Source organism: Capricornis sumatraensis, chromosome X (genome assembly GCF_032405125.1).
Source record: "Capricornis sumatraensis isolate serow.1 chromosome X, serow.2, whole genome shotgun sequence".
Classification (NCBI taxonomy): domain Eukaryota; kingdom Metazoa; phylum Chordata; class Mammalia; order Artiodactyla; family Bovidae; genus Capricornis; species Capricornis sumatraensis.
This window is the reverse complement of record NC_091092.1, coordinates 142,526,894-142,551,743: the sequence shown is the minus strand read 5'-3', so window position 1 is coordinate 142,551,743 and position 24,850 is coordinate 142,526,894.

Sequence of the window (24,850 nt, the reverse complement as noted above, 5' to 3'; positions counted from 1 at the left end):
AGTCCCCAGGCGTTCTTGTGGAAGACTCAGTTGCCGGTGGGTTGCACACTGCCAAGCGCTCCAGCATTGAGGGCTCTATTAGAGGCAATGGGAGGGCAACTGCAAGTCTCCTCCAGCGGTTGCTTGACCGCCCAGACTCAGCACAGCATGGAGAGCACAAGGCTCACAGGGCCCCTGGCTGGGGTCTGCAGCCCCACACACCAGAGGCGAACTCCGTGAGAGCCCAGAAGGTGCCTGACAGACGTCATTTCCCTAGTGCTCTGCTCCCCAGCAGAGACGTGTTTGGGTGGTTGGGGCCTGCCCCTGCTTGTTTGGGCTCCCGTCCACAGCCCCAGCTCAGGGAAGCAGCTCCTGAGCTAAGACCTGTGCGAGTCGCGAGGGGCCCCGCCTGGAAGCCTAGTTTACAGCATGCGGGAAGCGAGCCTCCTCGGGAGAAGAGAAGGCAGCCCTGCTGCGTGCGGCTGCATTCACTGCTTAGGCGGAGCCGAGTGCGCCTCCAGTACGGCAGAGCTCCAGCTCTGCTCAGAGGCCCGATCTGGCAGACTTGCTGGCGTGAGGCTGCTCTGCCCTGGGCGAGACTTGCCCAGACTTGCCTCGCACATAGGCTTCCACTCCAGGAAGGAGCAGGCTGCGCGAGACTGGGAGATGCTACTGGCGCCTTCCTGGCCTCAGCTCCACTCCTGCCTTGCCTTTGCACCTAGTCCCCAGGAGTTCTTGTGGAGGGCTTAGTTGCCGGTGGGTTGCACACTGCCAAGCACTCCAGCGGTGAGGGCTCTATTAGAGGCAAGGTTAGGGCAACTGAAGGTCTCCTCCAGCGGTTGCTTGACCGCCAACACTCAGCAGAGTAGGAGCGCACAAGGCTCACAGGGCCCCTGGCTGCGGTCTGCAGCCCCACACACCGAGGGGAAATCCGTAAGAGCCCAGAAGGTGCCGGACAGACGTCATTTCCCTAGTGCTCTCCAACCCAGCAGAGACGTTTGCAGGTGGTTGGGGCCTGCCCCTGCGTGTCTGGGCTCCCTACCACAGCCCCAGCTCAGGGAAGCAGCTCCTCAGCTAAGACCTGTAGGAGGCGCGGGGCGCCCCCGCCTGGAAGCCTAGTGCACAGCATGCGGGAAGCGAGCCTCCTCGGGAGAAGAGGAGGCAGCACAGCTTCGTGAGGCTGTAATCACTGCTTGGGCGGAGCCGAGTGCGCCTCCATTACGGCAGAGCTCCAGCTCTGCTCAGAGGCCCGATCTGGCAGAGTGCTGGCGTGAGGCTGCTCCGCACTGGGCGAGCCTTGCCCAGACTTGCCTCGCGGCTAGGCTTCCAGTCCAGAAAGGAGCGGGCTGCGCGAGACTGGGAGATGCTACTGGCGCCATCCTGGCCTCAGCTCCACACCTGCCTTGCCTTTGAACCTAGTCCCCAGGAGTTCTTGTGGAGGGCTTAGTTGCCGGTGGGTTGCACACTGCCAAGCGCTCCAGCAGTCAGGGCTCTATTAGAGGCAATGGGAGGGCAAGTGCAGGGCTATTCCATCGGTTGTTTTACCGCCCAGAGTCAGCACAGCACGGAGAGCACAAGGCTCACAGGGCCCCTGGCTGGGGTCTGCAGCCCCACACACCGGAGGCGAACTCCGTGAGCGCCCAGAAGGTGCCTGACAGACCTCATTTCCCTAGTGATCTCCTGCCAGCAGAGACGTGTGCAGGTAGTTGGGGCCTGCCCCTGCATGTCTGGGCTCCCGTCCACAGCCCCAGCTCAGGGAAGCAGCTCCTGAGCCAAGACCTGTGGGAGGCGCGGGGTCCCCGCCTGGAAGCCTAGTTTACAGCATGCGGGAAGCGAGCCTCCTCTGGAGAAGAGGAGGCAGCCCTGCTGCGTGCGGCTGCATTCACTGCTTTGGCGGAGCCGAGTGCGCCTCCAGTATGGCAGAGCTCCAGCTCTGCTCAGAAGCCCGATCTGGCAGACTTGCTGGCGTGAGGCTGCTCTGCCCTGGGCGAGACTTGCCCAGACTTGCCTCGCACATAGGCTTCTAGTCCAGGAAGGAGCAGGCTGCGCGAGACTGGGAGATGCTACTGGCGCCTTCCTGGCCTCAGCTCCACTCCTGCCTTGCCTTTGCACCTAGTCCCCAGGCGTTCTCGTGGAGGGCTTAGTTGCCGGTGGGTTGCACACTGCCAAGCGCTCCAGCAGTGAGGGCTCTATTAGAGGCAATGGTAGGGCAACTGAAGGTCTCCTCCAGCGGTTGCTTGACCGCCCACACTCAGCACAGCAGGAGCGCACAAGGCTCACAGGCCCCTGGCTGGGGTCTGCAGCCCCACACACCAGAGGCGAACTCCGTTAGCGCCCAGAAGGTGCCTGACAGACGTCATTTCCCTAGTGCTCTCCAACCCAGCAGAGACGTGTGCAGGTGGTTGGGGCCTGCCCCTGCGTATCTGGGCTCCCTACCACAGCCCCAGCTGAGGGAAGCAGCTCCTCAGCTAAGACCTGTAGGAGGCGCGGGGCGCCCCCGCCTGGAAGCCTAGTGCACAGCATGCGGGAAGCGAGCCTCCTCGGGAGAAGAGGAGGCAGCACAGCTTCGTGAGGCTGTAATCACTGCTTGGGCGGAGCCGAGTGCGCCTCCATTACGGCAGAGCTCCAGCTCTGCTCAGAGGCCCGATCTGGCAGAGTGCTGGCGTGAGGCTGCTCTGCCCTGGGCGAGCCTTGCCCAGACTTGCCTCGCGGCTAGGCTTCCAGTCCAGAAAGGAGCGGGCTGCGCGAGACTGGGAGATGCTACTGACGCCATCCTGGCCTCAGCTCCACTTCTGCTTTGCCTTAGCACCTAGTCCCCAGGCGTTCTTGTGGAAGACTCAGTTGCCGGTGGGTTGCACACTGCCAAGCGCTCCAGCATTGAGGGCTCTATTAGAGGCAATGGGAGGGCAACTGCAAGTCTCCTCCAGCGGTTGCTTGACCGCCCAGACTCAGCACAGCATGGAGAGCACAAGGCTCACAGGGCCCCTGGCTGGGGTCTGCAGCCCCACACACCAGAGGCGAACTCCGTGAGAGCCCAGAAGGTGCCTGACAGACGTCATTTCCCTAGTGCTCTGCTCCCCAGCAGAGACGTGTTTGGGTGGTTGGGGCCTGCCCCTGCTTGTTTGGGCTCCCGTCCACAGCCCCAGCTCAGGGAAGCAGCTCCTGAGCTAAGACCTGTGCGAGTCGCGAGGGGCCCCGCCTGGAAGCCTAGTTTACAGCATGCGGGAAGCGAGCCTCCTCGGGAGAAGAGAAGGCAGCCCTGCTGCGTGCGGCTGCATTCACTGTTTAGGCGGAGCCGAGTGCGCCTCCAGTACGGCAGAGCTCCAGCTCTGCTCAGAGGCCCGATCTGGCAGACTTGCTGGCGTGAGGCTGCTCTGCCCTGGGCGAGACTTGCCCAGACTTGCCTCGCACATAGGCTTCCACTCCAGGAAGGAGCAGGCTGCGCGAGACTGGGAGATGCTAATGGCGCCTTCCTGGCCTCAGCTCCACTCCTGCCTTGCCTTTGCACCTAGTCCCCAGGAGTTCTTGTGGAGGGCTTAGTTGCCGGTGGGTTGCACACTGCCAAGCACTCCAGCGGTGAGGGCTCTATTAGAGGCAAGGTTAGGGCAACTGAAGGTCTCCTCCAGCGGTTGCTTGACCGCCAACACTCAGCAGAGTAGGAGCGCACAAGGCTCACAGGGCCCCTGGCTGCGGTCTGCAGCCCCACACACCGAGGGGAAATCCGTAAGAGCCCAGAAGGTGCCGGACAGACGTCATTTCCCTAGTGCTCTCCAACCTAGCAGAGACGTTTGCAGGTGGTTGGGGCCTGCCCCTGCGTGTCTGGGCTCCCTACCACAGCCCCAGCTCAGGGAAGCAGCTCCTCAGCTAAGACCTGTAGGAGGCGCGGGGCGCCCCCGCCTGGAAGCCTAGTGCACAGCATGCGGGAAGCGAGCCTCCTCTGGAGAAGAGGAGGCAGCACAGCTTCGTGAGGCTGTAATCACTGCTTGGGCGGAGCCGAGTGCGCCTCCATTACGGCAGAGCTCCAGCTCTGCTCAGAGGCCCGATCTGGCAGAGTGCTGGCGTGAGGCTGCTCCGCACTGGGCGAGCCTTGCCCAGACTTGCCTCGCGGCTAGGCTTCCAGTCCAGAAAGGAGCGGGCTGCGCGAGACTGGGAGATGCTACTGGCGCCATCCTGGCCTCAGCTCCACACCTGCCTTGCCTTTGAACCTAGTCCCCAGGAGTTCTTGTGGAGGGCTTAGTTGCCGGTGGGTTGCACACTGCCAAGCGCTCCAGCAGTCAGGGCTCTATTAGAGGCAATGGGAGGGCAAGTGCAGGGCTATTCCATCGGTTGTTTTACCGCCCAGAGTCAGCACAGCACGGAGAGCACAAGGCTCACAGGGCCCCTGGCTGGGGTCTGCAGCCCCACACACCGGAGGCGAACTCCGTGAGCGCCCAGAAGGTGCCTGACAGACCTCATTTCCCTAGTGATCTCCTGCCAGCAGAGACGTGTGCAGGTAGTTGGGGCCTGCCCCTGCATGTCTGGGCTCCCGTCCACAGCCCCAGCTCAGGGAAGCAGCTCCTGAGCCAAGACCTGTGGGAGGCGCGGGGTCCCCGCCTGGAAGCCTAGTTTACAGCATGCGGGAAGCGAGCCTCCTCTGGAGAAGAGGAGGCAGCCCTGCTGCGTGCGGCTGCATTCACTGCTTTGGCGGAGCCGAGTGCGCCTCCAGTATGGCAGAGCTCCAGCTCTGCTCAGAAGCCCGATCTGGCAGACTTGCTGGCGTGAGGCTGCTCTGCCCTGGGCGAGACTTGCCCAGACTTGCCTCGCACATAGGCTTCTAGTCCAGGAAGGAGCAGGCTGCGCGAGACTGGGAGATGCTACTGGCGCCTTCCTGGCCTCAGCTCCACTCCTGCCTTGCCTTTGCACCTAGTCCCCAGGAGTTCTTGTGGAGGGCTTAGTTGCCGGTGGGTTGCACACTGCCAAGCACTCCAGCGGTGAGGGCTCTATTAGAGGCAAGGTTAGGGCAACTGAAGGTCTCCTCCAGCGGTTGCTTGACCGCCAACACTCAGCAGAGTAGGAGCGCACAAGGCTCACAGGGCCCCTGGCTGCGGTCTGCAGCCCCACACACCGAGGGGAAATCCGTAAGAGCCCAGAAGGTGCCGGACAGACGTCATTTCCCTAGTGCTCTCCAACCCAGCAGAGACGTTTGCAGGTGGTTGGGGCCTGCCCCTGCGTGTCTGGGCTCCCTACCACAGCCCCAGCTCAGGGAAGCAGCTCCTCAGCTAAGACCTGTAGGAGGCGCGGGGCGCCCCCGCCTGGAAGCCTAGTGCACAGCATGCGGGAAGCGAGCCTCCTCGGGAGAAGAGGAGGCAGCACAGCTTCGTGAGGCTGTAATCACTGCTTGGGCGGAGCCGAGTGCGCCTCCATTACGGCAGAGCTCCAGCTCTGCTCAGAGGCCCGATCTGGCAGAGTGCTGGCGTGAGGCTGCTCCGCACTGGGCGAGCCTTGCCCAGACTTGCCTCGCGGCTAGGCTTCCAGTCCAGAAAGGAGCGGGCTGCGCGAGACTGGGAGATGCTACTGGCGCCATCCTGGCCTCAGCTCCACACCTGCCTTGCCTTTGAACCTAGTCCCCAGGAGTTCTTGTGGAGGGCTTAGTTGCCGGTGGGTTGCACACTGCCAAGCGCTCCAGCAGTCAGGGCTCTATTAGAGGCAATGGGAGGGCAAGTGCAGGGCTATTCCATCGGTTGTTTTACCGCCCAGAGTCAGCACAGCACGGAGAGCACAAGGCTCACAGGGCCCCTGGCTGGGGTCTGCAGCCCCACACACCGGAGGCGAACTCCGTGAGCGCCCAGAAGGTGCCTGACAGACCTCATTTCCCTAGTGATCTCCTGCCAGCAGAGACGTGTGCAGGTAGTTGGGGCCTGCCCCTGCATGTCTGGGCTCCCGTCCACAGCCCCAGCTCAGGGAAGCAGCTCCTGAGCCAAGACCTGTGGGAGGCGCGGGGTCCCCGCCTGGAAGCCTAGTTTACAGCATGCGGGAAGCGAGCCTCCTCTGGAGAAGAGGAGGCAGCCCTGCTGCGTGCGGCTGCATTCACTGCTTTGGCGGAGCCGAGTGCGCCTCCAGTATGGCAGAGCTCCAGCTCTGCTCAGAAGCCCGATCTGGCAGACTTGCTGGCGTGAGGCTGCTCTGCCCTGGGCGAGACTTGCCCAGACTTGCCTCGCACATAGGCTTCTAGTCCAGGAAGGAGCAGGCTGCGCGAGACTGGGAGATGCTACTGGCGCCTTCCTGGCCTCAGCTCCACTCCTGCCTTGCCTTTGCACCTAGTCCCCAGGCGTTCTCGTGGAGGGCTTAGTTGCCGGTGGGTTGCACACTGCCAAGCGCTCCAGCAGTGAGGGCTCTATTAGAGGCAATGGTAGGGCAACTGAAGGTCTCCTCCAGCGGTTGCTTGACCGCCCACACTCAGCACAGCAGGAGCGCACAAGGCTCACAGGCCCCTGGCTGGGGTCTGCAGCCCCACACACCAGAGGCGAACTCCGTGAGCGCCCAGAAGGTGCCTGACAGACGTCATTTCCCTAGTGCTCTCCAACCCAGCAGAGACGTGTGCAGGTGGTTGGGGCCTGCCCCTGCGTATCTGGGCTCCCTACCACAGCCCCAGCTGAGGGAAGCAGCTCCTCAGCTAAGACCTGTAGGAGGCGCGGGGCGCCCCCGCCTGGAAGCCTAGTGCACAGCATGCGGGAAGCGAGCCTCCTCGGGAGAAGAGGAGGCAGCACAGCTTCGTGAGGCTGTAATCACTGCTTGGGCGGAGCCGAGTGCGCCTCCATTACGGCAGAGCTCCAGCTCTGCTCAGAGGCCCGATCTGGCAGAGTGCTGGCGTGAGGCTGCTCTGCCCTGGGCGAGCCTTGCCCAGACTTGCCTCGCGGCTAGGCTTCCAGTCCAGAAAGGAGCGGGCTGCGCGAGACTGGGAGATGCTACTGACGCCATCCTGGCCTCAGCTCCACTTCTGCTTTGCCTTAGCACCTAGTCCCCAGGCGTTCTTGTGGAAGACTCAGTTGCCGGTGGGTTGCACACTGCCAAGCGCTCCAGCATTGAGGGCTCTATTAGAGGCAATGGGAGGGCAACTGCAAGTCTCCTCCAGCGGTTGCTTGACCGCCCAGACTCAGCACAGCATGGAGAGCACAAGGCTCACAGGGCCCCTGGCTGGGGTCTGCAGCCCCACACACCAGAGGCGAACTCCGTGAGAGCCCAGAAGGTGCCTGACAGACGTCATTTCCCTAGTGCTCTGCTCCCCAGCAGAGACGTGTTTGGGTGGTTGGGGCCTGCCCCTGCTTGTTTGGGCTCCCGTCCACAGCCCCAGCTCAGGGAAGCAGCTCCTGAGCTAAGACCTGTGCGAGTCGCGAGGGGCCCCGCCTGGAAGCCTAGTTTACAGCATGCGGGAAGCGAGCCTCCTCGGGAGAAGAGAAGGCAGCCCTGCTGCGTGCGGCTGCATTCACTGTTTAGGCGGAGCCGAGTGCGCCTCCAGTACGGCAGAGCTCCAGCTCTGCTCAGAGGCCCGATCTGGCAGACTTGCTGGCGTGAGGCTGCTCTGCCCTGGGCGAGACTTGCCCAGACTTGCCTCGCACATAGGCTTCCACTCCAGGAAGGAGCAGGCTGCGCGAGACTGGGAGATGCTACTGGCGCCTTCCTGGCCTCAGCTCCACTCCTGCCTTGCCTTTGCACCTAGTCCCCAGGAGTTCTTGTGGAGGGCTTAGTTGCCGGTGGGTTGCACACTGCCAAGCACTCCAGCGGTGAGGGCTCTATTAGAGGCAAGGTTAGGGCAACTGAAGGTCTCCTCCAGCGGTTGCTTGACCGCCAACACTCAGCAGAGTAGGAGCGCACAAGGCTCACAGGGCCCCTGGCTGCGGTCTGCAGCCCCACACACCGAGGGGAAATCCGTAAGAGCCCAGAAGGTGCCGGACAGACGTCATTTCCCTAGTGCTCTCCAACCCAGCAGAGACGTTTGCAGGTGGTTGGGGCCTGCCCCTGCGTGTCTGGGCTCCCTACCACAGCCCCAGCTCAGGGAAGCAGCTCCTCAGCTAAGACCTGTAGGAGGCGCGGGGCGCCCCCGCCTGGAAGCCTAGTGCACAGCATGCGGGAAGCGAGCCTCCTCGGGAGAAGAGGAGGCAGCACAGCTTCGTGAGGCTGTAATCACTGCTTGGGCGGAGCCGAGTGCGCCTCCATTACGGCAGAGCTCCAGCTCTGCTCAGAGGCCCGATCTGGCAGAGTGCTGGCGTGAGGCTGCTCCGCACTGGGCGAGCCTTGCCCAGACTTGCCTCGCGGCTAGGCTTCCAGTCCAGAAAGGAGCGGGCTGCGCGAGACTGGGAGATGCTACTGGCGCCATCCTGGCCTCAGCTCCACACCTGCCTTGCCTTTGAACCTAGTCCCCAGGAGTTCTTGTGGAGGGCTTAGTTGCCGGTGGGTTGCACACTGCCAAGCGCTCCAGCAGTCAGGGCTCTATTAGAGGCAATGGGAGGGCAAGTGCAGGGCTATTCCATCGGTTGTTTTACCGCCCAGAGTCAGCACAGCACGGAGAGCACAAGGCTCACAGGGCCCCTGGCTGGGGTCTGCAGCCCCACACACCGGAGGCGAACTCCGTGAGCGCCCAGAAGGTGCCTGACAGACCTCATTTCCCTAGTGATCTCCTGCCAGCAGAGACGTGTGCAGGTAGTTGGGGCCTGCCCCTGCATGTCTGGGCTCCCGTCCACAGCCCCAGCTCAGGGAAGCAGCTCCTGAGCCAAGACCTGTGGGAGGCGCGGGGTCCCCGCCTGGAAGCCTAGTTTACAGCATGCGGGAAGCGAGCCTCCTCTGGAGAAGAGGAGGCAGCCCTGCTGCGTGCGGCTGCATTCACTGCTTTGGCGGAGCCGAGTGCGCCTCCAGTATGGCAGAGCTCCAGCTCTGCTCAGAAGCCCGATCTGGCAGACTTGCTGGCGTGAGGCTGCTCTGCCCTGGGCGAGACTTGCCCAGACTTGCCTCGCACATAGGCTTCTAGTCCAGGAAGGAGCAGGCTGCGCGAGACTGGGAGATGCTACTGGCGCCTTCCTGGCCTCAGCTCCACTCCTGCCTTGCCTTTGCACCTAGTCCCCAGGCGTTCTCGTGGAGGGCTTAGTTGCCGGTGGGTTGCACACTGCCAAGCGCTCCAGCAGTGAGGGCTCTATTAGAGGCAATGGTAGGGCAACTGAAGGTCTCCTCCAGCGGTTGCTTGACCGCCCACACTCAGCACAGCAGGAGCGCACAAGGCTCACAGGCCCCTGGCTGGGGTCTGCAGCCCCACACACCAGAGGCGAACTCCGTGAGCGCCCAGAAGGTGCCTGACAGACGTCATTTCCCTAGTGCTCTCCAACCCAGCAGAGACGTGTGCAGGTGGTTGGGGCCTGCCCCTGCGTATCTGGGCTCCCTACCACAGCCCCAGCTGAGGGAAGCAGCTCCTCAGCTAAGACCTGTAGGAGGCGCGGGGCGCCCCCGCCTGGAAGCCTAGTGCACAGCATGCGGGAAGCGAGCCTCCTCGGGAGAAGAGGAGGCAGCACAGCTTCGTGAGGCTGTAATCACTGCTTGGGCGGAGCCGAGTGCGCCTCCATTACGGCAGAGCTCCAGCTCTGCTCAGAGGCCCGATCTGGCAGAGTGCTGGCGTGAGGCTGCTCTGCCCTGGGCGAGCCTTGCCCAGACTTGCCTCGCGGCTAGGCTTCCAGTCCAGAAAGGAGCGGGCTGCGCGAGACTGGGAGATGCTACTGACGCCATCCTGGCCTCAGCTCCACTTCTGCTTTGCCTTAGCACCTAGTCCCCAGGCGTTCTTGTGGAAGACTCAGTTGCCGGTGGGTTGCACACTGCCAAGCGCTCCAGCATTGAGGGCTCTATTAGAGGCAATGGGAGGGCAACTGCAAGTCTCCTCCAGCGGTTGCTTGACCGCCCAGACTCAGCACAGCATGGAGAGCACAAGGCTCACAGGGCCCCTGGCTGGGGTCTGCAGCCCCACACACCAGAGGCGAACTCCGTGAGAGCCCAGAAGGTGCCTGACAGACGTCATTTCCCTACTGCTCTGCTCCCCAGCAGAGACGTGTTTGGGTGGTTGGGGCCTGCCCCTGCTTGTTTGGGCTCCCGTCCACAGCCCCAGCTCAGGGAAGCAGCTCCTGAGCTAAGACCTGTGCGAGTCGCGAGGGGCCCCGCCTGGAAGCCTAGTTTACAGCATGCGGGAAGCGAGCCTCCTCGGGAGAAGAGAAGGCAGCCCTGCTGCGTGCGGCTGCATTCACTGCTTTGGCGGAGCCGAGTGCGCCTCCAGTACGGCAGAGCTCCAGCTCTGCTCAGAGGCCCGATCTGGCAGACTTGCTGGCGTGAGGCTGCTCTGCCCTGGGCGAGACTTGCCCAGACTTGCCTCGCACATAGGCTTCCAGTCCAGGAAGGAGCAGGCTGCGCGAGACTGGGAGATGCTACTGGCGCCTTCCTGGCCTCAGCTCCACTCCTGCCTTGCCTTTGCACCTAGTCCCCAGGCGTTCTCCTGGAGGGCTTAGTTGCCGGTGGGTTGCACACTGCCAAGCGCTCCAGCAGTGAGGGCTCTATTAGAGGCAATGGTAGGGCAACTGAAGGTCTCCTCCAGCGGTTGCTTGACCGCCCACACTCAGCACAGCAGGAGCGCACAAGGCTCACAGGGCCCCTGTCTGGGGTCTGCAGCCCCACACACCGGAGGCGAACTCCGTGAGCGCCCAGAAGGTGCCTGACAGACCTCATTTCCCTAGTGATCTCCTGCCAGCAGAGACGTGTGCAGGTAGTTGGGGCCTGCCCCTGCCTGTCTGGGCACCCGTCCACAGCCCCAGCTCAGGGAAGCAGCTCCTGAGCCAAGACCTGTGGGAGGCACGGGGTCCCCGCCTGGAAGCCTAGTTTACAGCATGCGGGAAGCAAGCCTCCTCGGGAGAAGAGAAGGCAGCCCTGCTGCGTGCGGCTGCATTCACTGCTTTGTCGGAGCCGAGTGCGCCTCCAGTACGGCAGAGCTCCAGCTCTGCTCAGACTCCCGATCTGGCAGACTTGCTGGCGTGAGGCTGCTCTGCCCTGGGCGAGACTTGCCCAGACTTGCCTCGCACATAGGCTTCCAGTCCAGGAAGGAGCAGGCTGCGCTAGACTGGGAGATGCTACTGGCGCCTTCCTGGCCTCAGCTCCACTCCTGCCTTGCCTTTGCACCTAGTCCCCAGGCGTTCTCCTGGAGGGCTTAGTTGCCGGTGGGTTGCTCACTGCTAAGCGCTCCAGCGGTGAGGGCTCTATTAGAGGCAATGGTAGGGCAACTGAAGGTCTCCTCCAGCGGTTGCTTGACCGCCAACACTCAGCACAGTAGGAGCGCACAAGGCTCACAGGGCCCCTGGCTGGGGTCTGCAGCCCCACACACCGGAGGCGAACTCCGTGAGCGCCCAGAAGGTGCCTGACAGGCGTCATTTCCCTAGTGCTCTCCTCCCCAGCAGAGACGTGTGCAAGTGGTTGGGACCTGCCCCTGCGTGTCTGGGCTCTCTACCACAGCCCCAGCTCAGGGAAGCAGCTCCTCAGCTAAGACCTGTAGGAGGCGCGGGGCGCCCCCGCCTGGAAGCCTAGTGCACAGCATGCGGGAAGCGAGCCTCCTCGGGAGAAGAGGAGGCAGCACAGCTTCATGAGGCTGTAATCAGTGCTTGGGCGGAGCTGAGTGAACCTCCAGTACGGCAGAGCTCCAGCTCTGCTCAGAGGCCCGATCTGGCAGAGTGCTGGCGTGAGGCTGCTCTGCCCTGGGCGAGCCTTGCCCAGACTTGCCTCGCGGCTAGGCTTCCAGTCCAGAAAGGAGCGGGCTGCGCGAGACTGGGAGATGCTACTGGCGCCATCCTGGCCTCAGCTCCACTTCTGCCTTGCCTTAGCACCTACTCCCCAGGCGTTCTTGTGGAAGGCTCAGTTGCCGGTGGGTTGCACACTGCCAAGCGCTCCAGCATTGAGGGCTCTATTAGAGGCAATGGGAGGGCAACTGCAAGTCTCCTCCAGCGGTTGCTTGACCGCCCAGACTCAGCACAGCATGGAGAGTACAAGGCTCACAGGGCCCCTGGCTGGGGTCTGCAGCCCCACACATCAGAGGCGAACTGCGTGAGAGCCCAGAAGGTGCCTGACAGACGTCATTTCCCTAGTGCTCTGCTCCCCAGCAGAGACGTGTTTGGGTGGTTGGGGCCTGCCCCTGCTTGTTTGGGCTCCCGTCCACAGCCCCAGCTCAGGGAAGCAGCTCCTGAGCTAAGACCTGTGCGAGGCGCGGGGGGCCCCGCCTGGAAGCCTAGTTTACAGCATGCGGGAAGCGAGCCTCCTCGGGAGAAGAGAAGGCAGCCCTGCTGCGTGCGGCTGCATTCACTGCTTTGGCGGAGCCGAGTGCGCCTCCAGTACGGCAGAGCTCCAGCTCTGCTCAGAGGCCCGATCTGGCAGACTTGCTGGCGTGAGGCTGCTCTGCCCTGGGCGAGACTTGCCCAGACTTGCCTCGCACATAGGCTTCCAGTCCAGGAAGGAGCAGGCTACGCGAGACTGGGAGATTCTACTGGCGCCTTCCTGGCCTCAGCTCCACTCCTGCCTTGCCTTTGCACCTAGTCCCCAGGCGTTCTCCTGGAGGGCTTAGTTGCCGGTGGGTTGCACACTGCCAAGCGATCCAGCAGTGAGGGCTCTATTGGCGGCAATGGTAGGGCAACTGAAGGTCTCCTCCAGCGGTTGCTTGACCGCCAACACTCAGCACAGTAGGAGCGCACAAGGCTCACAGGGCCCCTGGCTGGGGTCTGCAGCCCCACACACCGAGGGGAAATCAGTAAGAGCCCAGAAGGTGCCGGACAGACGTCATTTCCCTAGTGCTCTCCTCCCCAGCAGAGACGTGTGCAGGTGGTTGGGACCTGCCCCTGCGTGTCTGGGCTCTCTACCACAGCCCCAGCTCAGGGAAGCAGCTCCTCAGCTAAGACATGTAGGAGGCGCGGGGCGCCCCCGCCTGGAAGCCTAGTGCACAGCATGCGGGAAGCGAGCCTCCTCGGGAGAAGAGGAGGCAGCACAGCTTCATGAGGCTGTAATCACTGCTTGGGCGGAGCTGAGTGAGCCTCCAGTACGGCAGAGCTCCAGCTCTGCTCAGAGGCCCGATCTGGCAGAGTGCTGGCGTGAGGCTGCTCTGCCCTGACGAGCCTTGCCCAGACTTGCCTCGCGGCTAGGCTTCCAGTCCAGAAAGGAGCGGGCTGCGCGAGACTGGGAGATGCTACTGGCGCCATCCTGGCCTCAGCTCCACTTCTGCCTTGCCTTAGCACCTAGTCCCCAGGCGTTCTTGTGGAAGACTCAGTTGCCGGTGGGTTGCACACTGCCAAGCGCTCCAGCATTGAGGGCTCTATTAGAGGCAATGGGAGGGCAACTGCAAGTCTCCTCCAGCGGTTGCTTGACCGCCCAGACTCAGCACAGCATGGAGAGCACAAGGCTCACAGGGCCCCTGGCTGGGGTCTGCAGCCCCACACATCAGAGGCGAACTGCGTGAGAGCCCAGAAGGTGCCTGATAGACGTCATTTCCCTAGTGCTCTGCTCCCCAGCAGAGACGTGTTTGGGTGGTTGGGGCCTGCCCCTGCTTGTTTGGGCTCCCGTCAACAGCCCCAGCTCAGGGAAGCAGCTCCTGAGCCAAGACCTGTGCGAGGCGCGGGGGGCCCCGCCTGGAAGCCTAGTTTACAGCATGCGGGAAGCGAGCCTCCTCGGGAGAAGAGAAGGCAGCCCTGCTGCGTGCGGCTGCATTCACTGCTTTGGCGGAGCCGAGTGCGCCTCCAGTACGGCAGAGCTCCAGCTCTGCTCAGAGGCCCGATCTGGCAGACTTGCTGGCGTGAGGCTTCTCTGCCCTGGGCGAGACTTGCCCAGACTTGCCTCGCACATAGGCTTCCAGTCCAGGAAGGAGCAGGCTGCGCGAGACTGGGAGATGCTACTGGCGCCTTCCTGGCCTCAGCTCCACTCCTGCCTTGCCTTTGCACCTAGTCCCCAGGCGTTCTCCTGGAGGGCTTAGTTGCCGGTGGGTTGCACACTGCCAAGCGCTCCAGCAGTGAGGGCTCTATTAGAGGCAATGGTAGGGCAACTGAAGGTCTCCTCCAGCGGTTGCTTGACCGCCCACACTCAGCACAGCAGGAGCGCACAAGGCTCACAGGGCCCCTGTCTGGGGTCTGCAGCCCCACACACCGGAGGCGAACTCCGTGAGCGCCCAGAAGGTGCCTGACAGACCTCATTTCCCTAGTGATCTCCTGCCAGCAGAGACGTGTGCAGGTAGTTGGGGCCTGCCCCTGCCTGTCTGGGCACCCGTCCACAGCCCCAGCTCAGGGAAGCAGCTCCTGAGCCAAGACCTGTGGGAGGCACGGGGTCCCCGCCTGGAAGCCTAGTTTACAGCATGCGGGAAGCAAGCCTCCTCGGGAGAAGAGAAGGCAGCCCTGCTGCGTGCGGCTGCATTCACTGCTTTGTCGGAGCCGAGTGCGCCTCCAGTACGGCAGAGCTCCAGCTCTGCTCAGAGGCCCGATCTGGCAGACTTGCTGGCGTGAGGCTGCTCTGCCCTGGGCGAGACTTGCCCAGACTTGCCTCGCACATAGGCTTCCAGTCCAGGAAGGAGCAGGCTGCGCTAGACTGGGAGATGCTACTGGCGCCTTCCTGGCCTCAGCTCCACTCCTGCCTTGCCTTTGCACCTAGTCCCCAGGCGTTCTCGTGGAGGGCTTAGTTGCCGGTGGGTTGCACACTGCTAAGCGCTCCAGCGGTGAGGGCTCTATTAGAGGCAATGGTAGGGCAACTGAAGGTCTCCTCCAGCGGTTGCTTGACCGCCAACACTCAGCACAGTAGGAGCGCACAAGGCTCACAGGGCCCCTGGCTGGGGTCTGCAGCCCCACACACCGGAGGCGAACTCCGTGAGCGCCCAGAAGGTGCCTGACAGACGTCATTTCCCTAGTGCTCTCCTCCCCAGCAGAGACGTGTGCAGGTGGTTGGGACCTGCCCCTGCGTGTCTGGGCTCTCTACCACAGCCCCAGCTCAGGGAAGCAGCTCCTCAGCTAAGACCTGTAGGAGGCGCGGGGCGCCCCCGCCTGGAAGCCTAGTGCACAGCATGCGGGAAGCGAGCCTCCTCGGGAGAAGAGGAGGCAGCACAGCTTCATGAGGCTGTAATCACTGCTTGGGCGGAGCTGAGTGAGCCTCCAGTACGGCAGAGCTCCAGCTCTGCTCAGAGGCCCGATCTGGCAGAGTGCTGGCGTGAGGCTGCTCTGCCCTGGGCGAGCCTTGCCCAGACTTGCCTCGCGGCTAGGCTTCCAGTCCAGAAAGGAGCGGGCTGCGCGAGACTGGGAGATGCTACTGGCGCCATCCTGGCCTCAGCTCCACTTCTGCCTTGCCTTAGCACCTAGTCCCCAGGCGTTCTTGCGGAAGGCTCAGTTGCCGGTGGGTTGCACACTGCCAAGCGCTCCAGCATTGAGGGCTCTATTAGAGGCAATGGGAGGGCAACTGCAAGTCTCCTCCAGCGGTTGCTTGACCGCCCAGACTCAGCACAGCAAGGAGAGCACAAGGCTCACAGGGCCCCTGGCTGGGGTCTGCAGCCCCACACATCAGAGGCGAACTCCGTGAGAGCCCAGAAGGTGCCTGACAGACGTCATTTCCCTAGTGCTCTGCTCCCCAGCAGAGACGTGTTTGGGTGGTTGGGGCCTGCCCCTGCTTGTTTGGGCTCCCGTCCACAGCCCCAGCTCAGGGAAGCAGCTACTGAGCCAAGACCTGTGCGAGGCGCGGGGGTCCCCGCCTGGAAGCCTAGTTTACAGCATGCGGGAAGCGAGCCTCCTCGGGAGAAGAGAAGGCAGCCCTGCTGCGTGCGGCTGCATTCACTGCTTTGGCGGAGCCGAGTGCGCCTCCAGTACGGCAGAGCTCCAGCTCTGCTCAGAGGCCCGATCTGGCAGACTTGCTGGCGTGAGGCTGCTCTGCCCTGGGCGAGACTTGCCCAGACTTGCCTCGCACATAGGCTTCCAGTCCAGGAAGGAGCAGGCTGCCCGCGACTGGGAGATGCTACTGGCACCTTCCTGGCCTCAGCTCCACTCCTGCCTTGCCTTTGCACCTAGTCCCCAGGCGTTCTCGTGGAGGGTTTAGTTGCTGGTGGGATGCACACTGCCAAGCGCTCCAGCAGTGAGGGCTCTATTAGAGGCAATGGTAGGGCAACTGAAGGTCTCCTCCAGCGGTTGCTTGACCGCCCACACTCAGAACAGCAGGAGCGCACAAGGCTCACAGGCCCCTGGCTGGGGTCTGCAGCCCCACACACCGGAAGCGAACTCCGTGAGCGCCCAGAAGGTGCCTGACAGACGTCATTTCCCTAGTGCTCTCCAACCCAGCAGAGACGTGTGCAGGTGGTTGGGGCCTGCCCCTGCGTATCTGGGCTCCCTACCACAGCCCCAGCTGTGGGAAGCAGCTCCTCAGCTAAGACCTGTAGGAGGCGCGGGGCGCCCCCGCCTGGAAGCCTAGTGCACAGCATGCGGGAAGCGAGCCTCCTCGGGAGAAGAGGAGGCAGCACAGCTTCGTGAGGCTGTAATCACTGCATGGGCGGAGCCGAGTGCGCCTCCATTACGGCAGAGCTCCAGCTCTGCTCAGAGGCCCGATCTGGCAGAGTGCTGGCGTGAGGCTGCTCCGCACTGGGCGAGCCTTGCCCAGACTTGCCTCGCGGCTAGGCTTCCAGTCCAGAAAGGAGCGGGCTGCGCGAGACTGGGAGATGCTACTGGCGCCATCCTGGCCTCAGCTCCACACCTGCCTTGCCTTTGAACCTAGTCCCCAGGAGTTCTTGTGGAGGGCTTAGTTGCCGGTGGGTTGCACACTGCCAAGCGCTCCAGCAGTCAGGGCTCTATTAGAGGCAATGGGAGGGCAAGTGCAGGGCTATTCCATCGGTTGTTTTACCGCCCAGAGTCAGCACAGCACGGAGAGCACAAGGCTCACAGGGCCCCTGGCTGGGGTCTGCAGCCCCACACACCGGAGGCGAACTCCGTGAGCGCCCAGAAGGTGCCTGACAGACCTCATTTCCCTAGTGATCTCCTGCCAGCAGAGACGTGTGCAGGTAGTTGGGGCCTGCCCCTGCATGTCTGGGCTCCCGTCCACAGCCCCAGCTCAGGGAAGCAGCTCCTGAGCCAAGACCTGTGGGAGGCGCGGGGTCCCCGCCTGGAAGCCTAGTTTACAGCATGCGGGAAGCGAGCCTCCTCTGGAGAAGAGGAGGCAGCCCTGCTGCGTGCGGCTGCATTCACTGCTTTGGCGGAGCCGAGTGCGCCTCCAGTATGGCAGAGCTCCAGCTCTGCTCAGAAGCCCGATCTGGCAGACTTGCTGGCGTGAGGCTGCTCTGCCCTGGGCGAGACTTGCCCAGACTTGCCTCGCACATAGGCTTCCAGTCCAGGAAGGAGCAGGCTGCGCGAGACTGGGAGATGCTACTGGCGCCTTCCTGGCCTCAGCTCCACTCCTGCCTTGCCTTTGCACCTAGTCCCCAGGCGTTCTCCTGGAGGGCTTAGTTGCTGGTGGGTTGCACACTGCCAAGCGCTCCAGCAGTGAGGGCTCTATTGGCGGCAATGGCAGGGCAACTGCAGGGCTACTCCATCGGTTGTTTTACCGCCCACACTCAGCACAGCACGGAGAGCACAAGGCTCACAGGGCCCCTGGCTGGGGTCTGCAGCCCCACACACCGGAGGCGAACTCCGTGAGCGCCCAGAAGTTGCCTGACAGACGTCATTTCCCTAGTGCTCTGCTCCCCAGCAGAGACGTGTTTGGGTGGTTGGGGCCTGCCCCTGCGTGTCTGGGCTCCCTACCACAGCCCCAGCTGAGGGAAGGAGCTCCTCAGCTAAGACCTGTAGGAGGCGCGGGGCGCCCCCGCCTGGAAGCCTAGTGCACAGCATGCGGGAAGCGAGCGTCCTCGGGAGAAGAGGAGGCATCACAGCTTCGTGAGGCTGTAATCACTACTTGGGCGGAGCCGAGTGCGCCTCCAGTACGGCAGAGCTCCAGCTCTGCTCAGAGGCCCGATCTGGCAGAGTGCTGGCGTGAGGCTGCTCTGCACTGGGCGAGCCTTGCCCAGACTTGCCTCGCGGCTAGGCTTCCAGTCCAGAAAGGAGCGGGCTGCGCGAGACCGGGAGATGCTACTGGCGCCTTCCTGGCCTCAGCTCCACTCCTGCCTTGCCTTTGCACCTAGTCCCCAGGCGTTCTCGTGGAGGGCTTAGTTGCCAGTGGCTTCCACACTGCCACGCGCTCCAGCAGTGAGGGCTCTATTAGAGGCAATGGTAGGGCAACTGAAGGTCTCCTCCAGCGGTTGCTTGACCGCCCACACTCAGCACAGCAGGAGCGCACAAGGCTCACAGGGCCCCTGGCTGGGGTCTGCAGCCCCACACACCGGAGGCGAACTCCGTGAGCGCCCAGAAGGTGCCTGACAGACGTCATTTCCCTAGTGCTCTGCTCCCCAGCAGAGACGTGTTTGGGTGGTTGGGGCCTGCCCCTGCGTGTCTGGGCTCCCTACCACAGCCCCAGCTGAGGGAAGCAGCTCCTCAGCTAAGACCTGTAGGAGGCGCGGGGCGCCCCCGCCTGGAAGCCTAGTGCACAGCATGCGGGAAGCGAGCCTCCTCGGGAGAAGAGGAGGCAGCACAGCTTCGTGAGGCTGTAATAACTGCTTGGGCGGAACCAAGTGCGCCTACAGTACGGGCTAGCTCCAGCTCTGCTCAGAGGCCCGATCTGGCAGAGTGCTGGCGTGAGGCTGCTCTGCTCTGGGCGAGACTTGCCCAGACTTGCCTCGCACATAGGCTTCCGTTCCAGGATGGAGTAGGCTGCGCGAGACTGGGAGATGCTACTGGCGCCTTCCTGGCCTCAGCTCCACTCCTGCCTTGCCTTAGCACCTAGTCCCCAGGGGTTCTTGTGGAAGGCTCATTTGCCGGTGGGTTGCACACTGCCAAGCGCTCCAGCAGTGAGGGCTCTATTAGAGGCAATGGGAGGGCAACGGCAAGTCTCCTCCAGCGGTTGCTTGACCGCCCAGACTCTGCACAGCATGGAGAGCACAAGGCTCACAGGGCCCCTGGCTGGGGTCTGCAGCCCCACACACCGGAGGCGAACTCCGTGAGAGCCCAGAAGGTGCCTGACAGACGTCATTTCCCTAGTGCTCTGCTCCCCAGCAGAGACGTGTTTGGGTGGTTGGGGCCTGCCCCTGCTTGTTTGGGCTCCCGTCCACAGCCCCAGCTCAGGGAAGCAGCTCCTGAGCTAAGACCTGTGCGAGGCGCGGGGGGCCCCGCCTGGAAGCCTAGTTTACAGCATGCGGGAAGCGAGCCTCCTCGGGAGAAGAGAAGGCAGCCCTGCTGCGTGCGGCTGCATTCACTGCTTTGGCGGAGCCGAGTGCGCCTCCAGTACGGCAGAGCTCCAGCTCTGCTCAGAGGCCCGATCTGGCAGACTTGCTGGCGTGAGGCTGCTCTGCCCTGGGCGAGACTTGCCCAGACTTGCCTCGCACATAGGCTTCCAGTCCAGGAAGGAGCAGGCTGCGCGAGACTGGGAGATGCTACTGGCGCCTTCCTGGCCTCAGCTCCACTCCTGCCTTGCCTTTGCACTTAGTCCCCAGGCGTTCTTGTGGAGGGCTTAGTTGCCGGTGGGTTGCACACTGCCAAGCGCTCCAGCAGTGAGGGCTCTATTAGAGGCAATGGTAGGGCAACTGAAGGTCTCCTCCAGCGGTTGCTTGACCGCCCACACTCAGTACAGCAGGAGCGCACAAGGCTCACAGGGCCCCTGGCTGGGGTCTGCAGCCCCAGACACCGGAGGCGAACTCCGGGAGCGCCCAGAAGGTGCCTGTCAGACGTCATTTCCCTAGTGCTCTCCTCCCCAGCAGAGACGTGTGCAGGTGGTTGGGGCCTGCCCCTGCGTGTCTGGGCTCCCTACCACAGCACAAACTCAGGGAAGCAGCTCCTCAGCTAAGACCTGTAGGAGGTGCGGGGCGCCCCCGCCTGGAAGCCTAGTGCACAGCATGCGGGAAACGAGCCTCCTCGGGAGAAGAGGAGGGAGCACAGCTTCATGAGGCTGTAATCACTGCTTGGGCGGAGCTGAGTGAGCCTCCAGTACGGCAGAGCTCCAGCTCTGCTCAGAGGCCCGATCTGGCAGAGTGCTGGCGTGAGGCTGCTCTGCACTGGGCGAGCCTTGCCCAGAATTGCCTCGCGGCTAGGCTTCCAGTCCAGAAAGGAGCGGGCTGCGCGAGACTGGGAGATGCTACTGGCGCCATCCTGGCCTCAGCTCCACTCCTGCCTTGCCTTGCACCTAGTCCCCAGGAGTTCTTGTGGAGGGCTTAGTTGCCGGTGGGTTGCACACTGCCAAGCGCTCCAGCAGTCAGGGCTCTATTAGAGGCAATGGGAGGGCAACTGCAGGGCTAATCCATCGGTTGTTTTACCGCCCAGACTCAGCACAGCACGGAGAGCACAAGGCTCACAGGGCCCCTGGCTGGGGTCTGCAGCCCCACACACCGGAGACGAACTCCGTGAGCGCCCAGAAGGTGCCTGACAGATCTCATTTCCCTAGTGATCTCCTGCCAGCAGAGACGTGTGCAGGTAGTTGGGGCCTGCCCCTGCGTGTCTGGGCTCCCGTCCACAGCCCCAGCTCAGGGAAGCAGCTCCTGAGCCAAGACCTGTGGGAGGCACGTGGTCCCCGCCTGGAAGCCTAGTTTACAGCATGCGGGAAGCGAGCCTCCTCGGGAGAAGAGAAGGCAGCCCTGCTGCATGCGGCTGCATTCACTCCTTTGTCGGAGCCGAGTGCGCCTCCAGTACGGCAGAGCTCCAGCTCAGCTCAGAGGCCCGATCTGGCAGACTTGCTGGCGTGAGGCTGCTCTGCCCTGGGCGAGACTTGCCCAGACTTGCCTCGCACATAGGCTTCCAGTCCAGGAAGGAGCAGGCTGCGCTAGACTGGGAGATGCTACTGGCGCCTTCCTGGCCTCAGCTCCACTCCTGCCTTGCCTTTGCACCTAGTCCCCAGGCGTTCTCGTGGAGGGCTTGGTTGCCGGTGGGTTGCACACTGCCAAGCGCTCCAGCGGTGAGGGCTCTATTAGAGGCAATGGTAGGGCAACTGAAGGTCTCCTCCAGCGGTTGCTTGACCGCCCACACTCAGCACAGCAGGAGCGCACAAGGCTCACAGGGCCCCTGGCTGGGGTCTGCAGCCCCACACACCGGAGGCGAACTCCGTGAGCGCCCAGAAGGTGCCTGACAGACGTCATTTCCCTAGTGCTCTGCTCCCCAGCAGAGACGTGTTTGGGTGGTTGGGGCCTGCCCCTGCGTGTCTGGGCTCCCTACCACAGCCCCAGCTGAGGGAAGGAGCTCCTCAGCTAAGACCTGTAGGAGGCGCGGGGCGCCCCCGCCTGGAAGCCTAGTGCACAGCATGCGGGAAGCGAGCCTCCTCGGGAGAAGAGGAGGCAGCACAGCTTCGTGAGGCTGTAATCACTACTTGGGCGGAGCCAAGTGCGCCTCCAGTACGGCAGAGCTCCAGCTCTGCTCAGAGGCCCGATCTGGCAGAGTGCTGGCGTGAGGCTGCTCTGCACTGGGCGAGCCTTGCCCAGACTTGCCTCGCGGCTAGGCTTCCAGTCCAGAAAGGAGCGGGCTGCGCGAGACTGGGAGATGCTACTGGCGCCATCCTGGCCTCAGCTCCACTTCTCCCTTGCCTTAGCACCTAGTCCCCAGGCGTTCTTGTGGAAAGCTAAGTTGCCGGTGGGTTGCACACTGCCAAGCGCTCCAGCAGTCAGGGCTCTATTAGAGGCAATGGGAGGGCAACTGCAAGTCTCCTCCAGCAGTTGCTTGACCGCCCAGACTCAGCACAGCATGGAGAGCACAAGGCTCACAGGGCCCCTGGCTGGGGTCTGCAGCCCCACACACCAGAGGCGAACTCCGTGAGAGCCCAGAAGGTGCCTGACAGACGTCATTTCCCTAGTGCTCTGCTCCCCAGCAGAGACGTGTTTGGGTGGTTGGGGCCTGCCCCTGCTTGTTTGGGCTCCCGTCCACAGCCCCAGCTCAGGGAAGCAGCTCCTGAGCTAAGACCTGTGCGAGTCGCGAGGGGCCCCGCCTGGAAGCCTAGTTTACAGCATGCGGGAAGCGAGCCTCCTCGGGAGAAGAGAAGGCAGCCCTGCTGCGTGCGGCTGCATTCACTGCTTAGGCGGAGCCGAGTGCGCCTCCAGTACGGCAGAGCTCCAGCTCTGCTCAGAGGCCCGATCTGGCAGACTTGCTGGCGTGAGGCTGCTCTGCCCTGGGCGAGACTTGCCCAGACTTGCCTCGCACATAGGCTTCCACTCCAGGAAGGAGCAGGCTGCGCGAGACTGGGAGATGCTACTGGCGCCTTCCTGGCCTCAGCTCCACTCCTGCCTTGCCTTAGCACCTAGTCCCCAGGGGTTCTTGTGGAAGGCTCATTTGCCGGTGGGTTGCACACTGCCAAGCGCTCCAGCAGTGAGGGCTCTATTAGAGGCAATGGGAGGGCAACGGCAAGTCTCCTCCAGCGGTTGCTTGACCGCCCAGACTCTGCACAGCATGGAGAGCACAAGGCTCACAGGGCCCCTGGCTGGGGTCTGCAGCCCCACACACCGGAGGCGAACTCCGTGAGAGCCCAGAAGGTGCCTGACAGACGTCATTTCCCTAGTGCTCTGCTCCCCAGCAGAGACGTGTTTGGGTGGTTGGGGCCTGCCCCTGCTTGTTTGGGCTCCCGTCCACAGCCCCAGCTCAGGGAAGCAGCTCCTGAGCTAAGACCTGTGCGAGGCGCGGGGGGCCCCGCCTGGAAGCCTAGTTTACAGCATGCGGGAAGCGAGCCTCCTCGGGAGAAGAGAAGGCAGCCCTGCTGCGTGCGGCTGCATTCACTGCTTTGGCGGAGCCGAGTGCGCCTCCAGTACGGCAGAGCTCCAGCTCTGCTCAGAGGCCCGATCTGGCAGACTTGCTGGCGTGAGGCTGCTCTGCCCTGGGCGAGACTTGCCCAGACTTGCCTCGCACATAGGCTTCCAGTCCAGGAAGGAGCAGGCTGCGCGAGACTGGGAGATGCTACTGGCGCCTTCCTGGCCTCAGCTCCACTCCTGCCTTGCCTTTGCACTTAGTCCCCAGGCGTTCTTGTGGAGGGCTTAGTTGCCGGTGGGTTGCACACTGCCAAGCGCTCCAGCAGTGAGGGCTCTATTAGAGGCAATGGTAGGGCAACTGAAGGTCTCCTCCAGCGGTTGCTTGACCGCCCACACTCAGTACAGCAGGAGCGCACAAGGCTCACAGGGCCCCTGGCTGGGGTCTGCAGCCCCAGACACCGGAGGCGAACTCCGGGAGCGCCCAGAAGGTGCCTGTCAGACGTCATTTCCCTAGTGCTCTCCTCCCCAGCAGAGACGTGTGCAGGTGGTTGGGGCCTGCCCCTGCGTGTCTGGGCTCCCTACCACAGCACAAACTCAGGGAAGCAGCTCCTCAGCTAAGACCTGTAGGAGGTGCGGGGCGCCCCCGCCTGGAAGCCTAGTGCACAGCATGCGGGAAACGAGCCTCCTCGGGAGAAGAGGAGGGAGCACAGCTTCATGAGGCTGTAATCACTGCTTGGGCGGAGCTGAGTGAGCCTCCAGTACGGCAGAGCTCCAGCTCTGCTCAGAGGCCCGATCTGGCAGAGTGCTGGCGTGAGGCTGCTCTGCACTGGGCGAGCCTTGCCCAGAATTGCCTCGCGGCTAGGCTTCCAGTCCAGAAAGGAGCGGGCTGCGCGAGACTGGGAGATGCTACTGGCGCCATCCTGGCCTCAGCTCCACTCCTGCCTTGCCTTGCACCTAGTCCCCAGGAGTTCTTGTGGAGGGCTTAGTTGCCGGTGGGTTGCACACTGCCAAGCGCTCCAGCAGTCAGGGCTCTATTAGAGGCAATGGGAGGGCAACTGCAGGGCTAATCCATCGGTTGTTTTACCGCCCAGACTCAGCACAGCACGGAGAGCACAAGGCTCACAGGGCCCCTGGCTGGGGTCTGCAGCCCCACACACCGGAGACGAACTCCGTGAGCGCCCAGAAGGTGCCTGACAGATCTCATTTCCCTAGTGATCTCCTGCCAGCAGAGACGTGTGCAGGTAGTTGGGGCCTGCCCCTGCGTGTCTGGGCTCCCGTCCACAGCCCCAGCTCAGGGAAGCAGCTCCTGAGCCAAGACCTGTGGGAGGCACGTGGTCCCCGCCTGGAAGCCTAGTTTACAGCATGCGGGAAGCGAGCCTCCTCGGGAGAAGAGAAGGCAGCCCTGCTGCATGCGGCTGCATTCACTCCTTTGTCGGAGCCGAGTGCGCCTCCAGTACGGCAGAGCTCCAGCTCAGCTCAGAGGCCCGATCTGGCAGACTTGCTGGCGTGAGGCTGCTCTGCCCTGGGCGAGACTTGCCCAGACTTGCCTCGCACATAGGCTTCCAGTCCAGGAAGGAGCAGGCTGCGCTAGACTGGGAGATGCTACTGGCGCCTTCCTGGCCTCAGCTCCACTCCTGCCTTGCCTTTGCACCTAGTCCCCAGGCGTTCTCGTGGAGGGCTTGGTTGCCGGTGGGTTGCACACTGCCAAGCGCTCCAGCGGTGAGGGCTCTATTAGAGGCAATGGTAGGGCAACTGAAGGTCTCCTCCAGCGGTTGCTTGACCGCCCACACTCAGCACAGCAGGAGCGCACAAGGCTCACAGGGCCCCTGGCTGGGGTCTGCAGCCCCACACACCGGAGGCGAACTCCGTGAGCGCCCAGAAGGTGCCTGACAGACGTCATTTCCCTAGTGCTCTGCTCCCCAGCAGAGACGTGTTTGGGTGGTTGGGGCCTGCCCCTGCGTGTCTGGGCTCCCTACCACAGCCCCAGCTGAGGGAAGGAGCTCCTCAGCTAAGACCTGTAGGAGGCGCGGGGCGCCCCCGCCTGGAAGCCTAGTGCACAGCATGCGGGAAGCGAGCCTCCTCGGG